Below are 8782 nucleotides of genomic sequence, written 5' to 3'. Positions count from 1 at the left end.
TGGTGAAAACCGTTATAGAAAAGAGCGAAAACTGTTTGAGTTATAAGTCTGTGACTAAGGTGACCCTCACACTGTTACCAGACACTCCCCGGACTTATATTAAGCCTAGCGCAGAACCTCGTGAGGTGACATGCGACTCATTTCGGGGTGGAGGGTCACAAATTCACATTCGTCTATGTATTCATCAATTGTTCATCCTCACATTCTTCAGCATTTGCTATAAAAACTATAATTTGACAAATATCCTGTGTGAGTGCTATCTTACCTGCTTGCTATGTTTATATGTAAAGCTCGGAGAGCATAGCATACTGTGGTTCGCGCTATATAAGCTGTCATTGTTATTGTTATTATTAATAGTAATAGCATGCTGACCAGCTCACTGACTCAATCACCCATTCACTCACCCACCCACCAACCCACCGACTCAATCACTCACTATATCACTCACTACATCACTCACTATATCACTCACTATATCACTCACTATATCACTCACTATATCACTCACTCAATCACCCACTATATCACTCACTATATCACTCACTATATCACTCACTCACTCAATCACTCACTATATCACTCACTCAATCACTCACTCAATCACTCACTATATCACCCACTGAATCACTCACTATATCACTCACTCTCTTACTCCCTCCCTTACCCACCCACTCACTCACTGTCACCCACCCATTTACTCACACACTCACTCACTTTACCCCACACTCACTCACACACTCACTGACAGAACATGCGACTGATTAAGTGAACTCTTCACTCTTCGAACTGCACAGATAATTATTTGAATAACAAGTAGCAAAAAGCGAAATTTGAGCTTAATACCTTCGTCATTCTGTGGGCCTTTCAGAAGGAAACTAAACGGACTGCGGGGGGTGGGGGTGGGGGTAAGGGGGGGTTACCAAGACTAGTTAATCATTGGCTGGCTTGAACCTCACGGCCGAGACCTCGCTGAAACATTGTCTTTTTATTATGGTGAGCTTATATAGCGCGAACCACAATTAACTGTGCTCTCCGCGCTTTACATATTAATTTCTGCCGTGTGGAATGGAATTTTTTTACAGACAGACAGACAAACAAACATTTTTTACACACAATATATAACGCATTCACATCGACCAGCAAACCTCAAGCCTGTTAGGCGAGCATTCACGTTTCGCGGCCTTTATTCCAAGTCACACGGGTATTTGATGGACATTTTTATCTATGCCTATACAATTTTGCCAGGAAAGACCCTTTTGTCAATCGTGGGATCTTTAACGTGCACACCCCAATATAGTGTACACGAAGGGACCTCGGTTTTTCGTCTCATCCGAAAGACTAGCACTTGAACCCACCATCTAGGTTATTAAAAGGGGGGGGGGGAAACGTGACCTGACCCAGGGTCGAACACGCAACCTCTCGATTCCGAGCGCAAGTGCGTTACCACTCGGCCACCCAGTCCCATGTCTTGGTAACATAAGCCACATAAACCTAATATGCACGTACATTTTTAACAAGACAAAAGCTTTTGGTCAAACTATTCATTCTATTCATGCTTTTTTTCTTTTTTCTTTAAACTTTGCCAAGCATATCATTGTTGGACGTTTAATCAATTAACATTCGTCCATCCACTTGTACAAATCCTGTTTTCAGCTTACGCAGAGAGTGAGGACGGAGAAAGGCGACCATGCACCGTCACAAGCTTGTCGCATTCCTGGCTGTCGTGACTTTGTGTCTTGCAGCCTCGTCGTCTGCTAGAGTCTCGGTACCGCTCAAAGGTAAGAACAAGAAATTCAGTTGATCCCAGGATCAACACGAGCCGAAACATTGACAATATCAAAGAAACAGGGAGTTCTACACCTGTTGGTACAGGTAAACAAAATAATAGTGTTGATGTGTCCTGTTAAATTGTCTTTTCGGCGTTTGTACATAAATGGGAGATATAGAGAATACTACATGGCTTGCTGTGTCGTACCAGATTTACACGAGTTGTTTTTTTAAATATTGAACTGCGAGCGAAAGCGAGCTGTTCACTATTTGAAAAAGCAACGAGATCTCCACTAATAACTGTGGTTTCGTGCGTGATTGTGCTGGTGTCGACCTGTGTGCGTTTATCTATACACACATACAAGCGTGCGGGTGCGTTCGTGTGTGTGTGTGTGTGTGTGTGTGTGTTTGTTTGTGTGTGTGTGTGTGTATGTATGTGTGTGTGTATGTGTGTGTGTGTTTGTGGGGGGGGGGGTCTGTCTGTCTGTCTGTGTGTCTTTCTGTTTGTGTCTGTGTGTCCGTATGTCTGTATGTCTTTGTGTGTGTGTGGGTGTGTGCATGCGCGCGCGCGCAAACCTGCAATCGAATGCGCGTGCAAACTCTCCCTTTAGCTGTTAACTTCAACATAGTGTACTATATCTTCCTGTCCCAAGACAAATCTTTCGAGGATGTAAAACTCGAGTATTCAGTCTGTTTACTTCATCTTCTTCGTCTTCACAGATCCCGCTGAAACAGACATGACCCTTCACGAATTGGGAACTAAAACGCAGCAGCGGCCGCTACCCTTTCTCCCGCCCGTGCAGCTGTAACGACCCTCCACGGTGCTGTCAGGGTGAAACCGCGGACATGCCAGGGGGGCGACAGCAATTTTAACAGTTGGAGTGAGATCGCACCAATTTATGGCCATCATGAACAACGTCAACAATAGCAACAACAGCAGCAGCAGCAGCAACAACAGCAACAACAGCAATAACAACAAAAACAGCAGCAGCAGCGACCAATTTGGACAGAATGGTTTAACAAATCCGATGTTTGTTTTTCTCTCAGGTGCCAGGAGCTTGGTTCCGCTTAATTCTCACATAGTCTTGTCGCACGTGTCGTGTGTCGAGCGCTTACTTCACTTTGTTTTTACCTCAGAGTTTGACCGATTACACAGTAAATTGAGACCAAAACTACGTAGCATGAGACCAAAACTACGTAGCATGAGACCAAAACTACGTCGCATGAGACCAAAATTACGTAGCATGAGACCAAAACCACGTAGCATGAGACCAAAACGACGTAGCATGAGACCACAACTACGTAGCATGAGACCAAAACTACGTAGCATGAGACCAAAACTACATGGCAACAGCAACAGCGACTAATCTGAACTGACTTGACATTTGATCGAACAGAACAGCAACAATGTGGCGACGACGACGATACCGTCAACCACCACCACCGCCATCACCATCACGTACAACAACACCATCAATAAGCAACAACAACAAACACCTTGCTACTGTATTAAAGAGACCTGAGCGTTGTTTCATTTTCTTTCCTGAATAACACAGCCGGATTAAAATGACAACTATTTCTTTCGTTTGTGTTTGGATTAGCATGTGCGATTGGAGTATAGGCTACTGTTTGTGTGTGTGTGTGTGTGTGTGTGTGCGTGTGCGTGTGCGTGTGTGTGTGTTTAAGATTCTGTGCCATCCTGAACTCAGGTCAAAATGAGTTCGGCTCATTCTTTAGCGATAGCCGTGGAGCGATGATTATCAGAATGATTCTGTGCAAGATTATTTGTGCGTGTGCGTGCATGCGTGCGTACTGTGTGCATGTCTCACATCCCGCCCCTAATGGCTTTGCCGTTAGGGCGTAAAGCTAACATTTTCTCTTCGTGCGTGCATGTCTATGTGTGTGTGTGTGTGTGTTTGATTATGTGTGTATGTTAGTGTGTTTGTGTGTGTGTGTGTGTGTACATGTGTGTCAATGTTTGTTCTTGTATCTAGTCGAATGTGTGCATATAATTATGTGTAAACGTATGTGTGTGTGTGAGTGCATTTATCAGTCTGATCGCGCGCGTGTTTGTGAAATTCCCCACACCCTATCGCCGTTCACTCATGATTATGCGTCGCATATTATAGCAGCTGCTAGCATCACACCCAGAAAAAAACAAAGCCGATCCTCCGTACTTTCATAGCATCCGGGATACTAATCATAAATATATATTGCTGTCTAACCTACTTTTTACATCCGGGAGAGCTGACACCTTGAGAAGTGTTACAATCCAGGAAAAAAGTGCTGAATATCACACAGTGGAACAGAGGTGGTAAGTCGATCCAGGATGTTGCTGTGCGCGTGACGATTCTATTTTATTCGCTTCCACTTGCTTGAGCTTGAAGGGTACAGACGTTCTTTGACTTCCAAAATTACACAGGTAGAGGATATGAAATGTGGCGCTTTCTTTTATTCTGTCTGTCTCTTTTTTCGTACTTGTGTGTGTGTGTGTGTGTGTGTGTGTGTGTGTGTGTGTGTGTATGTGTGTGTGTGTGTGTGTGTGTGTGTGAGTGTGTGTGTGTGTGTGTGTGTGTGTGTGTGAGTGTGTGTGTGTGTGAGTGTGTGTGTGTGTAGTAGTAGTAGTAGTAGTAGTAGTAGCAGTAGTAGCAGTAGTAGTAGTAGTAGTAGTAGTAGCAGCAGTAGTAGTAGTAGTAGTAGTAGCAGTAGTAGTAGTAGTAGTTGTAGTAGTAGTAGTACTGAGTAGTAGTAGTAGTAGTAGGCTAGTAGTAGTAGTAGTAGTTGTGTTCTGATTTTTGTGTGTGTGCTTATGTCTGCGTGAACTTGGTGGAAGATAAACATAATGTGCACATCTAATGATATTTATTTTCTCCATGTTTTTCTTATCATGTATTTTATCAAATTATTTTTGTCAAATTATAGTTTTTATAGCAAAAGCTGAAGAATGTGAGGATAAAAGATTGATGAATACATAGACGAATGTGAATTTGTGACCCTCCACCCCGAAATGAGTCGCATGTCACCTCACGCGGTTCTGCGCTAGGCTTAATATAAGTCCGGGGAGTGTCTGGTAACAGTGTGAGGGTCACCTCAGTCACAGACTTATAACTCAAACAGTTTTCGCTCTTTTCTAAAACGGTTTTCACCACTGGATAGAGCATAAAAAACCCTTTAGGAAAATGTGAACAACATGAAAATCATGCAAAGGTGACATGCGACTCATTCCGTGGTGGAGGGTCACATTTGTGATCTTCTTGTCGTTCGCCTTTACACTTGGAGTCCAGCTCTGGAGATGAAGTCGGTGGTATGAATTTGTGATTAAACAGCCTACAAAGATGTGCTGTGCACACACACCATTCAAAATGAGCACAATAATAACCTTGTATCAACCAGTTCAGTGAACATGATCTAATTCTTATGTCCCCCAGAAAGCCATCAACTACTGTACTGACCATGCTACTGCGCATCTACTTCGCGTTCATTGTGTTTCTGGCCATCAACTTAGCGGTTTTGACCGTGGCTACTCCGCTGGCAGGTAATGTTGGTTATGTGTGGTGTGCGTGTGTGTGCGTGTGTGTGTGTGTTTGTGTGTGTGTGCGTGCGTGTGTGTGTGTGCGTGTGTGTGTGTGTGTGTGTGTGTGCGTGCGTGAGTGCGTGTGTTTGAACGTGCGTGCGTGCGTGTGTGTGTGCGTGTGTTTTTGTATGTGTGTGTACGCGTGCGTGCGTGCGTGCGTGTGTACGTGCGTGTGTGTGTACGTGTGTGTGTGTGAGTGTTAGCGAGAGAGTGATTTCTGATTGTAAAAGAGTCAATTAAACAACGTATTTTTAGGCAATAATTGAAACTCTGTCTCTCTCTGTCTCTCTCCCTCTCGCTCTTTTTACATTTAGTCAAGTTTTGACAAAATGTTTTAACATAGAGGGGGGGAATCGAGACGAGGGTCGTGGTGTATGTGTGTGTGTCTGTCTGTGTGTGTGTAGAGCGATTCAAACTAAACTACTGGGCCGATCTTTATGAAATTTGACATGAGAGTTCCTGGGTATGATATCCCCGGACTTTTTTTCTTTTTTTCGATAATTACCTTTGATGACGTCATATCCGGCTTTTTGTAAAAGTTGAGGCGGCACTGTCACACCCTCATTTTTTCAATCAAATTGATTGAAATTTTGGCAAAGCAATCTTCGACGAAGCCCGGGGTTTGGTATTGCATTTCCGCTTGGTGGCTTAAAAACTAATGAGTGAGTTTGGTCATTAAAAATCGGAAACTTGTAATTAAAATTTTTTTGTTTGTTAAACGATCCAAAAACAATTTCATCCTATTCTTCGTCATTTTCTGATTCCAAAAACATACATATGTTATATTTGGATTAAAAACAAGCTCTGAAAATTAAAAATATAAAAATTATGATCAAAATTAAATTTCCGAAATCGTTTTAAAAACTATTTCATATTCTTCCTTGTCGGTTCCTGATTCCAAAAACATATAGATATGATATGTTTGGATTAAAAACACGCTCAGAAAGTTAAAACGAAGAGAGGTACTGTAAAGCGTGCTATGAAGCACAGCGCAATCGCTACCGCGCCAAACAGGCTCGTCACTTTCACTGCCTTTTGCACTAGCGGCGGACTACGTTCAGTTTCATTCTGTGAGTTCCACAGCTTGACTAAATGTAGTAATTTCGCCTTACGCGATTTGTTACATTTAGTCAAGTTTTGACTAAATGTTTTAACATAGAGGGGGAATCGAGACGAGGGTCGTGGTGTATGAGTGTGTGTGTGTGTGTGTGTGTGTGTGTGTGTGAGTGTGTGTGTGTTTGTGTGTGTGTGTGTGTGTGTGTCTGTGCGTGTGTGTGTGTGTAGAGCGAGTCAGACCAAACTACTGGACCGATCTTTATGAAATTTTACATGAGAGTTCCTGGGAATGATATCCCCGGAATGTTTTTTTCTTTTTTTCGATAAATACATTTGATGACGTCATATCCAGCTTTTTGTGAAAGTTGAGGCGGCACTGTCACACCCTCATTTTTCAATCAAATTGATTGGAATTTTGGCCATCTTAGTTATTTGCGATTCGAAACCTTCATCGAGCTTCGACAGATTGACTGTGCAGAGTGTTGCCCCTTGAATTGTCTCCGGCCAAGGCCACGGTTAGCACATTTTCAAAGTAAATGTGGTATGTTTCTCGTGTTGTATCTTCACTCATCGGGGAGACAGGTACTATATATATGAACCGTAAGAATGCTGTGCACCCTACACGTATTATGTCCCCATCGTTTGTTTGTTCACATTTGCCCAACATGTTAATCTGCTGCGGGGTTTATGTCGTCTGCTAGGCGGCTAGGGAAATCGAACCACCGCACTGCACTGCAGTCTCATTTCAAAAACAACAATTGCTCGTCTGCACGCATGAGGCAGGCTCGTAATAAGTTGTATACATGGTAAGAACGTTCTTAACCTTACTCGTTTTCGATTCCGATTGTTGTTGCCTTGAAATACTAATTCGGAAACAATTCATTTACTGAGGCTGATGCAGTCGTATTTCAGTGTAATCTAGTCAGCTACGTTTATATTCCAAATGCTGATCTAGTTCAGTGGTACGACAACACTTGTGTTTTCTGTTAGCTGCTGGGAATTGTATACTAACTCATCATTTTGGTAATGTGGATAATAAGCTACGGCATAATTATAAGAAGATTCTTCACAAGTCAAAACTGAAAAATAGACACAGCGGGTTCTATTTTTAGATCAGTGGCAACTGTGGCACAGGCACATGCAATCTGTCAGAAAAAAACCACTTCTGCTTTAATTGAGAAGCAGGAAATTTATGGTATTTTGGTATTGTGGAGAATATAAGCTACATGTCATTAATTAATTCTGAGGATGAGAGTACAGTCTCGCTTAGGCAAAGGGCGGAAGAATACGCTCTGTGGAAAAGTTAGCGCACTCTTGGAGTGCGCTAACAGTTTTAGCGCATCGCCATTAGCCAATCAACTGGTTCACATCAGTCATGTGACACCAGTACTTACTGACAATTATTATTATTATACTTGCAGATGAACCTGACTCCAGGTTACACGACGTCGCCAAACGTCGGGTTAACCCGTGGACAAAGGGTCCCATCAAAATAGGACCCCCCTGCAATTGCTGCTGCCCCCCGTGCCCGTGTGATGGGTCTCCGGGCACAGGATTTGAGGTGCTGTGGAAGAAAAAGTAGAAGCAGAAAGGCGGCAGATTTTCGGCAAGAAAATGCGCCGCAACAGCCACAGCACAGGAGAGCTAGTACAACAGCAAAATGTATCCATTAAAGAAAGTTGAAAAATAAAAGAAAACGGTACTTGCCATTTTGAAAAAAATACAGCACAGACAAAGTCGAATTTTCGCCTATGGAGGTTTTTTTGGACAACGAATACACAAGATAAAAAAAAACAGAAGCAAAAACAAAAGCATCAATAAAAGAAATTAAAAGACACAAAATACTGTACTCGCGTGTATAATATTAACGAAGACGTAACGAATAACAAAGTACGACGGTTCGACCACTGGGATCTTCAGTCAATTAAAGGCGTACTCCTTGTCGTGAGCTCTAACCAGGAGAGCACCCAAGCTGTTCCTTTTTTGGTAAACGACCAAGTGGAGGGATTACAGTGTTCTAGATGATCGAACGTGTAGCAAAGACCTGTACGTGTACGTGTAGATATTGCGTCACCCGTGACTCACTTTTTTTTCTCCAGTGTTCCAAATCATACGTTGTTTTGCTCCAACCAAGACTGCAGATCTTGGCAAACGCGTGACGTATAAACTATATTTGATGACGTTACCCGTACACGTTCCCGTACACGAGCTGAAAAGTGCCACATCTAGATCTTGCTATCTCATTCCACGTACATGTCGGGCTATTCTGAGATGGTCGGTCGAAATGTTTTCACAGAAGGAGTGTGTCTTTTACTGACGAATTGTAATGGAGTGTTTAGATTTTCAGTAAGAACGGTATGAGCCAAAAACAACCACGGCAAAAGA

The 8782-nt window shown here is 42.8% G+C and overlaps 2 long non-coding RNA genes across 2 annotated transcripts; both read left to right on the top strand.

The window, feature by feature from the left end:
• Positions 1 to 937: 937 nt before the first annotated feature.
• On the top strand, positions 938 to 3345 carry LOC138976505 (uncharacterized). Its single transcript, XR_011459034.1, has 2 exons — positions 938 to 1778; positions 2488 to 3345. It is a non-coding gene; the product is annotated as an uncharacterized lncRNA (long non-coding RNA).
• Positions 3346 to 4029: 684 nt separating this feature from the next.
• LOC138976499 (uncharacterized) lies at positions 4030 to 8104 on the top strand. Its single transcript, XR_011459026.1, has 3 exons — positions 4030 to 4189; positions 5196 to 5302; positions 7819 to 8104. It is a non-coding gene; the product is annotated as an uncharacterized lncRNA (long non-coding RNA).
• The last annotated feature ends 678 nt before the right edge of the window (positions 8105 to 8782 follow it).

This window comes from Littorina saxatilis, linkage group LG9 (genome assembly GCF_037325665.1).
Source record: "Littorina saxatilis isolate snail1 linkage group LG9, US_GU_Lsax_2.0, whole genome shotgun sequence".
Taxonomy (NCBI): Eukaryota; Metazoa; Mollusca; class Gastropoda; order Littorinimorpha; family Littorinidae; genus Littorina; species Littorina saxatilis.
Note: the sequence above shows the minus strand (reverse complement) of the source record. Positions and strands in the feature narration are given on the sequence as shown.